Raw genomic sequence first — 15612 nt, forward strand, 5'->3', positions numbered from 1 at the left:
CAAGACATTGGAATCGTCCGGTTAGTTGTATGTTTGAGAAATTAGAATTATGACATTTCGTTGTTTTGAATTTGCCGCCCTGATATTTCACTGGCTGTTGAATAGTGTGAACCGTGGGTGGGACGTTAGCGTCCCACGTAGCCCTGAGAAGTTAACCACAAATTTTTATCATACACAATGACACGAGACATCTCACTTCATCTGGGTAAAGAGTGACATAATGGGGGTGGGGTGTCAGTATGAGGAGATATTAGGCCTATACTTTGTCGTTGGTATTGAGGATGATGATGATGATGGTGAAGAAGGTTTGGCTGTTCTGATATGTACATTATAACTGAGCAGTGGTGGAAAAAGTACCCAATTGTCGTACTTGAGTAAAAGTAACAATACCTTAATAGAAAATGACTCAAGTAAAAGTGAAAGTCACCCAGTAAAATACTACTTGAGTAAAAGTCTAAAAGTATTTGCTTTTAAAAACACTTAAGTATCAAAAGTAAACGTTATTGCTAAAATATACTTAAGTATCAAAAGTAAAAGTCTGAATAATTTCAAATTCCTTACATTAAGCAAACCAGACGGCATCATTTCCTTGTTTTTTATTATTTACGGAGGGGGGCACGCTCCAACACTCAGACATCATTTACAAACGAAGCATGTGTTTAGTGAAATCAGGGGCAGTGGGATGACCCGGGATGTTCTCTTGATAAGTGTGTGAATTAGACAATTTTCCTGTCCTGCTAAACATTCAAAATGTAACAAGTACATTTGGGTGTCAGGGAAAATGTATGGAGTAAAAAGTACATCATTTTCTTGAGAAATGTAGTGAAGTAAAAGTAAAAGTGTAATGGAAATGATATGATTAAAGGTTTGACTAAATTATTTCACTCAGAAATCATATAACCTGTTGAAATGTATTAGGTTAAGGCTATAATGATATGTTAAAAACTATAATTGAATACTGTGTGTGAGTAGATGGGTTAAGACACTGTTACCACTTCAAAATGAGCAGGGCAGAGTTGATAAGACGACCTTGGGAAAGGAACAGGAGAAGAAGCCTCCCTAAGTTAGGGAGAGAAACAACGGCCTGGGAACAGCTTAGTTGGCAGGAGATTAGAAAACAGGTGGCATGGTTGATAAGAAATGTATGTGTACTGTGGAAAAATACAGCTGCCTAAAGCGGGGTAGAGTTCTCTACTGATGTAAGTGTGTGTGTGTGTGTGTGTGTGTGTGTGTGTGTGTGTGTGTGTGTGTGTGTGTGTGTGTGTGTGTGTGTGTGTGTGTGTGTGTGTGTGTGTGTGTGTGTGTGTGTGTGTGTGTGTGTGTGTGTGTGTGTGTGTGTGTGTGTGTGTGTGTTAATATAAAAGGCTGTGTGCATTGTATGAATTTGGGAGCTCTCATAAATAAACGTTTTGACCCTTGTAGGCTGGTTCTCCATCTGCTTCATTCAACCAGAATGTTACACAGTCTGGGGGGGGCAGACTGAGTCGTTTAATTGAAGTTCGGTTTAAGAACATTGATAACTTAATACTCGTAACTAAAAGTAGTCAAAAATATGAATAGTAAAGTACAGATACCCAAAAAAACTACTTAAGTAGTACTTTCAGGTATTTTTACTTAAGTACTTTACACCACTGTAACTGAGATCATTGCAGAATAGTTTATATACGTTGATTGTTTTTTGGGGGGGAGGATTTTAGGATTTGAATCAGATATGGTACTACTAGCAGCATCAGCAATACAAATTGTATTTTTTACTTTAGTATATTTAGTAAATATTTTCTTAGCTCTATTTCATGAACTGCATTGTTGGTTAAGGGCTCGTAAGTAAGCATTTGGTCTGTGACAAATAGCATTTGATTTGATTTTGATTTGAAATTCAACTCGCAACTGCGAGAACTATAACCAGACAAGCTGCATGTTGCCAAACCAGTGGCTCTCTAGTCATGCGCTTCTTTTGAGACAGGGTAGGTAGATCACTAAATTGTTGTTCAGGTCTTGGTTGAGTGATCTTGCCCAGCAAGGTGGATGTTGCCCAGGTTTACAAGGATGCTGACTTCCAATGACCTATTTGTATGCTTAGGCCACAGCAAACAAAAACATAACACCTGTGGTGCTTTTCCATTGAGACTCACCCCTACACCAGTGGGTCGCCAGTATTTTATGTTAATGTTAGCTCTAGTGTTATTGTGTTTCCATCAGGAGTGTGAAACTAAAGACTTGTGGTGAGAAGAATCAACAACCTATGTATCATTCAAGCCTGTTGCTTTGTGAGAAGGTTTTAAAGTTCACAGTTAGCCAGTGTTATGTAAATGCAAACTGAAAAGTACCCAGTGCCTTGCCTTGGCTCTAAGTTAGAACAGGTCTGCTAGAGCCATGGCGTGAGACACGGGTGCCGGCCCGCGTAGATGGAAACAGAAAAGTCTAAGCCTTTCGTGTTAAACACTGGGGTAAATTGTCAATGGAAATGCGCCACTGATGCTGTGGAAGTGGAGAGGCCACGGCACCAGCCTACAATGCTTGGCTGATGCTGTGACGTGCTGAAAGAGAAAAGAAAGACCAGGGTTTAACATGAGCTCTTCCACGGCCACAATGCAATAGACAGGTTAGGGTCTCAATTCCATTTCAATCTCATCTAATGCAGGGAATGAAACTAAATAATAAATAATAAATTGAGAGACTTTTGCATATTTTAAGCCTACTTCGTAAATGGGATATAGATTTGTTGACCCCAACGTCCAGCAGCTCTCCAATGCCTCCTAAAATGTTCTTAAATGAGGAAGGTCAGATATGATGAAGAGGTCCCAATGAAGAGCAGTGTTTTTCAGTCCTGGTCCTGGGGACTCAAAGGGGTGCACATTTTAGTTTTTCACTTAGCACTACACAGGTGATTCAAATGATCAACTCATCATCAAGATTCAAGCGGTAATTATGTATTAATTTGTGATGCTATCATTGATATGATCCTGCTGTTGTCATATGCTACACATGCCATGTGTGTGCACATGCATCTATCAATCAAGTGTTATCATGATTTGTCAGAAGAGATATTATACTTTAGTAATCCACAATGACCTGGTGATGTAAAAGTGTAATAATGACATTATCTTCCATACTCCTACATATACCTTGTAACTGTAGATTCCTTCAAAACGATTGCCTACAGTTATCGTGTAGGGCACTGCACGGTTGGGTGACCAGGGCATCTGGGACTGCCTCGTGGGGGAATTCAGGCGTGTGTGAAGTATGTCCTGCATAACTTCATGAGGATGGACATGAGGAACAGGAGGGGACCTGTAGCTCACCGCCATGTGCTAGAGGAGAGGTCTGGTGCTCGGCAGGATGTTGCAAGGATGGGGTTCAACAATGCAGCACGGGAGGCAATCCGAGTGCGGGACATCTTCACCTTAAATAAAGGTTAAATAAAAAATAATAAATAAACCTCCTACTTCTTCGAAGAGGGTGCTGTTCCCTGGTAACACCATAGACTACGCTATGCACAACCAAAGGCTCTTTTGAGAGCCATTCACATTGCATCCATATTGCAATAAGAGTATTCTTCCATTTACTTAGCTACAGTATGTCAACTGCAGTTATTCAACTCCCAGTTTTCTCTCTTTGATTTCTACTTCCCAGGTGAGGGTGCTGTTCAGGTAAGGGTGATGTCTGTACCAAAACAGGCTATTTTAAGTGTCACCCATATTGAAAACATTTAGAACAATTAGACACCCTACAACCCACACCTACACACTCGTGTATCAATCCGATTGATGGATTGTGTTGTGCAGTAAGCAGGCTCAGGTGTATAACTTCGGTTCCTTCTACCTTCAAAAATAGACAAGAGGACCAACCATTGAGCATAGCAAGACACTCCATTAATAATATTTATATAACTACGCTATATTGTTTGTCCTCGTGTGTAGGGCTGTGGCGGTAATAACATTTCGTCTGCCTGTGATTGTCAAACAAATAACTGTCGGTCTCATGGTAATTGACGTTAATTAACGCATTTAGAATCTCTTGGCTTACACAGCCTACAGGCCCTGATGCAGACCTTTGGAATCTACATTTTAAAAAGTTAAAGAAATCCATGTAATATAGCCTACACCTTCCTAATAAATCCCTTATTTATTTTAGACAGGTCTAAAGAAACATGATATGAAGAAAATGTAGTCTATTTCAGAAGAACAGAATAGCATACTCTGAGTTGTCTTTATGTTAGGTCCTGATCTGGCCATGCCAAATGGCTGTGGGCTACATTAGTTCATTTAGCAGGCAAGATTTACTTAGAATTCCATGGCATTATTTTATAGTATGAAGACTACAATTGAACAAAGCTGAATAAAATAGAAAGAATATTTTCTCAAAACGATTTGGGGAGTGTGCCCATTGAGCTATTCTGTGTTGAGCGGTTAACAAAGAAATAAGTACTCCTATATGCTTAATTTAGAGTTATTAATGTAACTTTAGTTGTTCTACAAACGTTGGGCTATATGTTTTGATTTTAATACATTGTAAGGCTGCATGATGCGACTCTAATGATGATTTGAAAAAAGTCGCTTGAAAGGCATAAGCTCCCCTTTGTTTTTTTGCGCACGCTGTACACACTTTAACAGTCTCTCATTCACAATTTCATAAGAATTTCACGGCGGCATCCCCTTTGTGTGGCCATAATGCCTATAAAAAAATCCATGCCTTTTGCGGTCATTGGCCGTTGTGCCCTTGGCCCAGAGTGCTGGGTTGTGCCCTTCTCCCCGAGTGCTGCATTGTGCCCTTCTCCCTGAGTGCTACGTGCTCCGAAGCACCTCTCACTCACTCTCCATCATGTGCACTCACTCTCACTCTCTATCATTTGATTGGGACTTTCTCACAGGCTACAAGTGAAGAAAGACACATCGGGGACTCAACTGCGTGCTTGCTTATCCAATTCTGCGGTACATATTGAAGATATTGGAAGAACTGTCCACATTTACTTTTCGTCAGCCAACAAGATGAGCAGGCCTAACGAACAGCAAAATCACTAGCCTATGTCAATCTACTATCCCCCATAGTACAAAAGTTGACCTATTCTATTCTGTGAGAGAAATAAATATTCCAAACATAGTGTGGGACAGTTGTGGGATGCGATAGATCTCAAATGAATACAACCACGAGCATCAAAAAACTTTTTTTATGCAATGTGGCTGAAGCAACATTTCAGAACGTTTATCTTTAAATGTTGATAAACTATTATGCTATTTCTTCACAGTATAAGAGCCACAATGCGCACATGGCAGTAGGCTATAAGCACTAATGTTCCATTAGCGGGAAAACACCATTATAAAAAGTGGCCGCAAATGTGATTATGAGTGTAATGCTTTTATTATAAAGGTGCATTTTTAATGGTGAAAATTATCTTCCCCAAACTTGAAACACGCTGCTTATGTATGACAGTCAGGTTCTACACCATTTGTAAAGCGAATGAATGTGCTTAATTTTAAGAAGTTATTTGGCCACTATAGTTGTGATGCAAACCTTATCAAAACATATAGGCCTATGGGCTAGGCTACATGAGGTGTGTGGCTATGATTAGAAAAAGTCGCGAAAAAGGCATTGTTTCTTGCCTTATGCTGGGCATCATTCATAAGTGATAATATATAATTCACGAGTGATAGGCTAATATTGTCACCCATCAGAGTATTCTCGATTTAATCTTGTCTATACATATACAAAAAAATATGTGTGAAATTTGTTTTGATTTAGAATGGATCATGCACCTTTCTTGAAACAGGGACAGCGGGGAAAAAAACATGTCATCTATGCACTTAAATAGCGAATGGAGGATGCTTTTCACGTGGTTCATTTTCATGCCAGCCAGGTAGGCTATACTCCTGTTGTAAAGATAAGCAATGTGCTTAATATTTGGAAAGTTGAGAAATAAATATAGTAGGCCAAGCCTATAGAAAGCTGATCCTCCTCTTTTTAATAGATATCGTCACTCATGTTGCGCAACATGAGCTCTTTGGCTCTCATGAAGTGTTTGATTAGATTTTCTATTACATTTGCATTGATGTCAGAGTCATTAGAGAGACAATAGAGTGCTGGGTACCAGGCAGTTAGCAAGTTTGGTAGGTTACAAATGACCATCAGCAGCATCAGAGCTTGGAGAAGCCTACTGTAATTACTGTGACTAAACGGGCACGTGGAATTTGCCTGACTTCATGACTCGTGACCACGAGTGTGGGGCTAATACGGTCACCGCAACAGCCCTACTTGTGTGTCTGTGCATGTTTTTCAGTATAAAGTACTCTGCAGCCACTTACTGTGGAAACCTGGTTAGGCCACACACACACACAAGATTCCTGTGGAACACATGTCGCTTTAACTACCTGATTTTCTCAATAACAGTCTCTGTCCTTCACTTTATCCCTCTCCCCCCTTCTCCCTAAATCTTCTAGGTTATATCCGCTGTGTCGGTGAAGCCCTCCCGCTTCTGAACTACCTGAAACATGCATGCATGCTGCATGCACCCTCACTAGCATCACTACTCTGGACAGTTCTGAGTTAGAATATGTGGAGATCTACAAATACCTAGGTGTCTGGTTAGACTGTAACCTCTCCTTCCAGACTCACATTAAGCATCTCCAATCCAAAATGTAATCTAGAATCGGCTCCCTATTTCGCAACAAAGCCTCCTTCACTCATGCTGCCAAACATACCCTCGTAAAACGGACTATCCTACCGATCCATGACTTCGGCAATGTCATTTACAAAATAGCCTCCAACACTCTACTCAGCAAATTGGACGCAGTCTATCACAGTGCCATCCGTTTTGTCACCAAAGCCCCATATACTACCCACCACTGCGACCTCTATCCTCTCGTTGGCTGGCCCTCACTACAGATTCGTCGCCAAACCCACTGGCTCCAGGTCATCTATAAGTCTTTGCTAGGTAAAGCCCCACCTTATCTCAGCTAACTGGTCACCATAGCAACACCCACCCGTAGCACGCGCTCCAGCAGGTATATTTCACTGGTCACCCACAAAGCCAACACTTCCTTTGGCCGCCTTTCCTTCCAGTTCTCTGATGCCAATGACTGGAACGAATTGCAAAAATACCTGAAGCTGAAGTCGTATATCTCCTTCTCTAACTTTAAGCATCAGCTGTCAGAGCAGCTTACTCACTGTACCTGTTGTAGCGTACAGCAGGTCAGCCACCAGGGGAAGACCCGTCGAGGCCTGGTGGCAAACAGAGTCTACATCACGAGGCGATGGCTCCCTCTGCTGGACGTGCCAGGTCTCGACGGGCTCTCCGGCCAGGACTAATTGGGACTGATTGTGGTTTATGAGTAATCAAGGGCTGATTGCTCACCAGCTGTACGAGTCCCATAAAGCTGCCAGAAGGGCAGCTCACAAGGAGGGGGACTGGGGGGAAGAAAGGTGACTTCTCTATAGTTGGAGACGGTCCCGGAGCTAAAAGGAGGGAGTTCAGTTTTTGTGCCCGACAGGATACAGCAAGACCCGGAGCCCAGAAGACGGTATCCCGGAGAGGGTCTCATGGGGTAGACCTATCCTTTTCTTTTGATTTATTATTTAAATAAACACCCTTGAAACCGAGCTAATCCTACTCTGTCCATGTCTGATCTGTGTAAACGTCTTGACCAAACCCCCTGGTCTGCCACACTGTACGCAGCCAATCTGTAAATAGCACACCCAACTACCTCATCCCCATATTTTTACTTATCCTCTTGCTCTTTTGCACCCCAGTATCTGTACTTGCACGTCATCATCTGCACATCTATCACTCCAGTGTTAATGCTAAATTGTAATTATTTTGCCTCCATGGCCTATTTATTGCCTTACCTCCCTGCTCTTCTACATTTGCACACACTGTACATAGATTTTTCTATTGTGTTATTGACTGTACGTTTGTTTATGTGTAACTCTGTGTTGTTTTTGTCGCACTGCTTTGCTTTATCTTGGCCAGGACGTAATTGTAAATGAGAACTTGTTCTCAACTGGCCTACCTGGTTAAATAAAGGAGAAATATATATATATTTTTTTTAAACAGAGGGCACATCATGATCAGAGGTGAGAGGTCACTTGGTCGGGTCAACAGGAAGTATTATTAAATGCTTTACATTGAAATACAGATAGAGATGTAGTAGTCCCAGAGTTAATGATCAAGGTCAGTTTTGAATTTCACCTCCTGATGACTGACAGTGTTAGAGTAAACAAAAACACAAGGCTTAATCATGCTCTCTCTCTTCATCTGTCTCTCGTCTGCAGGTATGTTTTGATTTGAGTGCCCAGCCCCAGTCCCATTATCACCACCTCACCCGCTCTAAGATAACCCTTGGGCCAACTCGGGGTCCAAGGCTGGTTAGGAGACACCGCTAGAGACACTATTATGATGATGACCTGAGAGAATATGAAGTTTAGTAGCGCTGTAATTCATTAATCATATGCTGTCTTCCCTGCTCCTCTGTTCTTATCTCTTTCCCTTTCTGTCTTTTACACTCTCACACCTCTCTCCCCACCTCCTCTTTCTTCCTCTGTTTTATAATGCACACCAGATGTGCATTGAAATACAGATTGACTTTGTATTTATAATATATTACAATTTGTAACACAGGTATTATGTATTTATAACACTAAATTCTCTACTGGAATTGGTTCAAATTCTCTACTGGTTGAAATTAAGTCGCTCATCTTTTAAAATACTACACCTATCCTGTGTCCTCAGATCAGTGCAGATGACCCGTAGAGAGGCTAGCACTGGAGAAATATGATCACATTTTTTGGTTCATCAAGATTCTAGCAGCCCTGTTTAGCACTAACTGAAGTTTATTTAGTGCTTTATCCAGGTAGCCTGAAAGTAGAGCATTGCAGTAGTCTAATCTAGAAGTGACAAAAGCATGGATACATTTTTCTGTATCATTTTTGGATATAAAGTTTCCGACTTTTGCAATGTTATGAAGATGGAAAAAAGCTGTCCTTGAAATATTCTTGATATGTTCAAAAGAGAGATCAGGGTCCAGAGTAACGCTGAGGTCCTTCACAGTTTTATTTGAAATGACTATACAACCATCAAGATTAATCGTCAGATCCAAAAGAAGATCTCTTTGTTTCTTGGGACCTAGAACTAGCATCTCTATTTTGTCCGAGTTTAAAAGTAAAACATTTGCCGACATCCACTACCTTATGTCTGAAACACAGGCATCCAGGGAGGGCAATGTTGGGGCTTCACCATGTTTCATCAAAATATACAGCTGTGTATCGTCCGCATAGCAGTGAAAGTTAACATTATGTTTCCGAATGACATCACCAAGAGGTAAAATATATAGTGAAAACAATAGTGGTCCTAAAACAAAACCTTGAGGAACACCGAAATTTACAGTTGATTTGTCAGAAGACAAACCATCCACAGAGACAAAGTGATATCTTTCCGACAGATAAGATCTAAACCAGGCCAGAACTTGTCATTGTAGACCAATTTGGGTTTCCAATCTCTCCAAAAGAATGTGGTGATCGATGGTATCAAAAGCAGCACTAAGGTCTAGGGGCACGAGGACAGATGCAGAGCCTTGGTCTGACGCCATTAAAAGGTAATTTACCACCTTCATGAGTGCAGTCTCAGTGCTATGATGGGGTCTAAAACCAGACTGAAGCGTTTCGTATATATTGTTTGTCTTCAAGAAGGTAGTGAGTTGCTGCACAACAGCTTTTTACATTTTTTGAGAGGAATGGGAGATTCGATATAGGCTGATAGTTTTTTATATTTTATGGGTCAAGGTTTGGCTTTTTCAAGAGAGGCTTTATTACTGCCACTTTGAGTTCGGTACACATCCGGTGGAAAGGGAGCCGTTTAATATATTCAACATAGGAGGGCCAAGCACAGGAAGCAGCTCTTTCAGTAGTTTAGTTGGAATAGGGTCCAGTATGCAGCTTGAAGGTTTAGACACCAAGACTATTATCATCAAAGTGTCAAGAGATATGGTATTAAAAAACTTGAGTGTCTCCCTTGATCCTAGGTCCTGGCAGTGTTGTGCAGACTCAGGACAACTGAGCTTTGGAGAAATACACAGATTTAAAGAGGAATCTGTAATTTGCTTTCTAATAATCATGATCTTTTCATCAAAGAAGATCATTAACTTATCACTGCTGAAGTGAAAGCCATCCTCTCTTGGGGAATGCTGCTTTTTAGTTAGCTTTGCGGCAGTATCAAAAATAAATGTTTGATTGTTCTTATTCTCCTCAATTAAGTTGGACAAATAGGATGATCGGGCAGCAGTGAGGGCTCTTCGATATTGCACAGTACTGTCTTTCCAAGCTAGTCGGAAGACTTCCAGTTTGGTGTAGCGCCATTTCCGTTACAATTTTCTGGAAGCTTGCTTCAGGGCTCTGGTATTTTCTGTATACCAGGGAGCTAGTTTCTTATGACAAATTTTAGGGGTGCGACTGCATCTAGGGTATTACACAAGGTTAAATGTAGTTTCTCAGGTATTTTTTTTGTAGTCTGATGTCTTTGGGTAGGTGGGGGGAGTCGGGAAGGGCATCTAGGAATCTTTGGGTTGTCCGAGAATTTCTAGCACGGCTTTTGATGATCCTTGGTTTGGGTCTGAGCAGATTATTTGACGTAATAAAATGGTGGTCCGATAATCCAGGATTATGAGGAAAAGCACTAAGATCCATAATATTTATTCCACAGGACAGAACTAGGTCCAGAGTATGACTGTGGCAGTGAGTAGGTCCAGAGACATGTTGGACAAAACCCACTGAGTCGATGATGGCTCCAAAAGCCTTTTGGAGTGGGTCTGTGGACTTTTCCATGTGAATATTAGTCACCAAAATGTTGAATATTATCTGCCATGACTACAAGGTCCGATAGGAATTCAGGGAACTCAGTGAGGAATGCTGTATACGGCCCAGGAGGCCTGTAAACAGTAGCTATAAAAAGTGATTGAGTAGGATGCATAGATTTCAAGACTAGAAGCTCAAAAGATGAAAACTCAGTCTTTTTTTTTGTAAATTGAAATCTGCTATCGTAAATGTTAGCAACACCTCCGCCTTTGCGGGATGCGCGGGGGATATGGTCATGAGTGTAACCAGGAGGAGAGGTCTCATTTAACACAGTAAATTCATCAGGCTTAAGCCATGTTTCAGTCTGGCCAATCACATCAAGATTATGATCAGTGATTAGTTCATTGACTATAACTGCCTTGGAAGTGAGGAATCTAACATTAAGTAGCCCTATTTTGAGATGTGAGATATCACAATCTCTTTCAATAATGACTGGAGGAGGAATGGAGGACGTCTTTATTCCAGTGAGATTGCTAAGGCGAACACCGCCATGTTTAGTTTTGTCCAACCTAGACCGAGGCACAGACACAATCTCAATGGGGATAGCTGAGCTACTACACTGACTATGCTAGTGGCAGACTCCACTAAGCTGGCATGGTGGCTAACAGCCTGCTGCCTGGCCTGCACCCTATCTCATTGTGGAGCTAGAGGAGTTAGAGCCCTGTCTATGTTCATAGATAAGATGAGAGCACCCCTCCAGCTAGGATGGAGTCCGTCACTCCTCAGCAGGCCAAGCTTGATCTTGTTTGTGGGTGAGTCCCAGAAAGAGGGCCAATTATCTACAAATTATATATTTTGGGAGGGGCAGAAAACAGTTTTCAACCAGCGATTGAGTTGTGAGACTCTGCTGTAGAGCTCATCACTCCCCCTAACTGGGAGGGGGCTAGAGACAATTACTCGATGCCGACACATCTTTCTAGCTGATTTACACGCTAAAGCTATGTTGCGCTTGGCGACCTCTGACTGTTTCATCCTAACATCGTTGGTGCCGACGTGGATAACAATGCATAGGAAGTGTAGTGTACTGTATTTCTTTATTCTGGTTCTGTATATATGAATTAAAATCAGCCTTTAAATAGCTAAATCATGTGTTAGTCTATTGCAGAGTTACAATGTGGAACCATTGATGTCCCAGGACCAGGATTGGTAAAAGTCTTTGCTAGGTAAAGCCTTGCCTTATCTACGCTCACTGGTCACCATAGCAACACCCACCCGTAGCACGCGCTCCAGCAGGTATATTTCACTGGTCACCCCCCAAAGCCAATTCCTCCTTTGGCCGCCTTTCCTTCCAATTCTCTGCTGCCAATGACTGGAACGAATTGCAAAAATCACTGAAGCTGGAGACATACAGTTGAAGTCAGAAGTTTACATGCACCTTAGCCAAATACATTTAAACTCTGTTTTTCACAATTCCTGACATTTAATTATAGTAACAATTTCCTGTCTTAGGTAAGTTAGGATCACCACTTTATTTTAAGACTGTGAAATGTTAGAAAAATAGTAGAGAGAATTATTTATTTCAGTTTTAATTTCTTTCATTACATTCCCAGTGGGTCAGAAGTTTACATACACTCAATTAGTATTTGGTAGCATTGCCTTTAAATTGTTTAACTTCGGTCAAACGTTTCGGGAAGCCTTCCACAAGCTTCCCACAATAAGTTGGGTGAATTTTGGCCCATTCCTCCTGACAGAGCTGGTGTAACTGAGTCAGGTTTGTAGGCCTCCTTGCTCGCACACGCTTTTTCAGTTCTACCCACAAATTTTGTATAGGATTGAGGTCAGGGCTTTGTGATGGCCACTCCAATACCTTGACTTTGTTGTCCTTAAGCCATTTTGCCACAACTTAGGAAGTATACTTGGGGTCATTGTCCATTTGGAAGACCCATTTGTGACCAACCTTTAACTTCCTGACTGATGTCTTGAGATGTTGCTTCAATATATCCATGTCATTTTCCTTCCTCACGATGCCATCTATTTTGTGAAGTGCACCAGTCTCTCCTGCAGCAAAGCACCCCCACAACATGATGCTGCCACCCCCATGCTTCACGGTTGTGATGGTGTTCTTCAGCTTGTAAGCCTCCCCCTTTTTCCTCCAAACATAACGATGGTCATTATGGCCAAACAGTTCTATTTTTGTTTCATCAGACCAGAGGACATTTCTCCAAAAAGTACGATCTTTGTCCCCATGTGCAGTTGCAAACTGTAGTCTGGCTTTTTTATGGTGGTTTTGGAGCAGTGGCTTCTTCCTTGCTGAGCGGCCTTTCAGGTTAAGTCAGTATAGGACTCGTTTACTGTGGATATAGATACTTTTGTACCTGTTTCCTCCAGAATCTTCACAAGGTCCTTTGCTGTTGTCCTGGGATTGATTTGCACTTTTCACACCAAAGTACGTTAATCTCTAGGAGACAGAACGCATCTCCTTCCTGAGCAGTATGAAGGCTGCGGGGTCCCATGGTGTTTATACTTGGGTACTATTGTTTGTACAGATGAATGTGGTACCTTCAGGCGGTTGGAAATTGCTCCCAAGGATGAACCAGACTTGTGAAGGACTACAATTATTTTTCTGAGGTCTTGGCTGATTTCTTTTGATTTTCCCATGATGTCAAGCAAAGAGGCACTGAGTTTGAAGGTAGGCCTTGAAATACATCCACAGGTACACCTCCAATTGACTCAAATTATGTCAATTAGCCTATCAGAAGCTTCTACAGCCATGACATCATTTCTGGAATTTCCCAAGCTGTTTAAAGGCACAGTCAACTTGGTGTATGTAAACTTCTCACCCACTGGAATTGTGATACAGTGAATTATAAGTGAAATAATCTGTCTGTAAACAATTGTTGGAAAAATTACTTGAGTCATGAACAAAGTATAGTTTTGGCAACTGACTTGCCAAAACTATAGTTTGTTAACAAGAAATTTGTGGAGTGGTTGAAAAATGAGTTTTAATGACTCCAACCTAAGTGTATGTAAACTTCCGACTTCAACTGTATTTCATGGGGCTCTGAGGCCAGGCTGGGTATGTACTAGGAAGGAGGGCTAAGTGAATATAAGTGACTGTTTTGGGGCTTTTCTGAGAGATTTGTCTTGGTAGGCCTAATTGTGAGGGTAGGCTGATGTGAGCCTGGTATAGCCTACCCCAACCTTGGTCTTATGGAATAACAGTTTGGCTGCTCGTATTTTCTTTTCATTAAAGTTATATTGAAAAGTTTGTAAATGTCAATCTTGATTATTTTGTAAATTGAACTTGTGGATCACGATCATCACCTGTAAAGTGAGTGTGCAAAGTGAGAGATGAGTATTTGATCCTGTGCTCTGCTGCATTTGCACCAGTAGAGGGCATCTCCACCATCGTTGCATATCCAACTTTTTTTTTTACAGTGTTGTATAGAGGCAGAACGTGGAGAAAAGACATTTATAAATGAAATGTATCACACATTATTATATTCATTACAACTAGCATGTATTGGACACAAATAATTGTACTGAATAAAAACAACAGAAGATTGATAGTCCAAACCAAGACATCTTGACTGAGTGGAAACAAAACAACAGACAGTAACATGTTATTATGTATGGTGGAAGACTAATGCCTTCCTAGGCTATAGGGTCAGATTCTAACAAGCCAACATTTGGTGTGGCCATGCTGGGCCAGCCAACAGAAAGCTTCTGCTACATATCTGCATCATCCTATGAGCTTTAGGACACAATGGTGGTCTACAGAAGAGACAGAGACCAGTGTCCACATGATATGAGTAATGCTATCTTAATTACACAGCTTGTTTAACAGTCAGGGTAGGCGATGACATAGCCAGTATACAGGATAAACAAGGTTTATGCATTTACAATTAAGATAGGCATCGGGGGAAAACATTAAACCGGAAAAATACTTCATCAAAGACGTACATAAGGAATAAAGGCACTGTGAGAAGATATATCCCACAATACAACATACTCACAGAGGGAGCCGGGGGAGAGAGGCAGACAAAGAATTCAAGATGAACCTTATCAAACAAAACATCTTAATACAATGTTTACATGAAAACAGCTAATGTTTGAAATTAAGACGGACCCTAAAATATCCATGCTCTTGTTTTTCTACTTAAAATACCAGGCTACATGATCTACTTGGAAAGGTAACTCAACCTGACCTCTGTTGAGATCCAATCAGTCATAAAATAATGGTAATAAAGAAAACTGGGGAATTAATACAATAAATAAAATTATATATTTTAAGCAAACTTGTTATTTGCCATAACATGCAGTGTAACAATAGAAAAGGGAATGTAAAATTAAAGTTAGAATTATTAGCTTTCATGGTGTGGTAGGTAAAGGAGATGTCAAGGAAAGCAGATGAGGTAATAGGCGAGGGCAGGGGGCATGTGGGGGTAAACTGATCTATTTGTCGTCCCTAGATTCTTGTTATTACAAACAGAGTCTCAATTCTCCAAGGGTTTGTGCCACTGAAAAAAAAACAGGCAGAAGCATGGTAGAGCACAACAAACAAACAGCCATTGAACAATGTATGTGTTGGTTAAGGAGCCAGTCCAAATCTGCTGAACACATTAGCCCCTCCAAGACGGCTGGCCACCCACCCTGACCCCTCCCTGGCACTGGCAGCCCCCGCAAGTGCAGACACAAGGGTCACTTACTCCCTCGGCATGGCTGAAACCCAGGCATGGCTGAAACCCAGGCATGGCTGTAATGAATATAGCTATCCTGTTGCACACATTTAGAAATACATCTCACAGCTCTAATAATGAGCACAAGACAAAG

This window comes from Salmo salar, chromosome 24, assembly GCF_965601325.2.
Source record: "Salmo salar chromosome 24, fSalSal1, whole genome shotgun sequence".
NCBI classification, from domain to species: domain Eukaryota; kingdom Metazoa; phylum Chordata; class Actinopteri; order Salmoniformes; family Salmonidae; genus Salmo; species Salmo salar.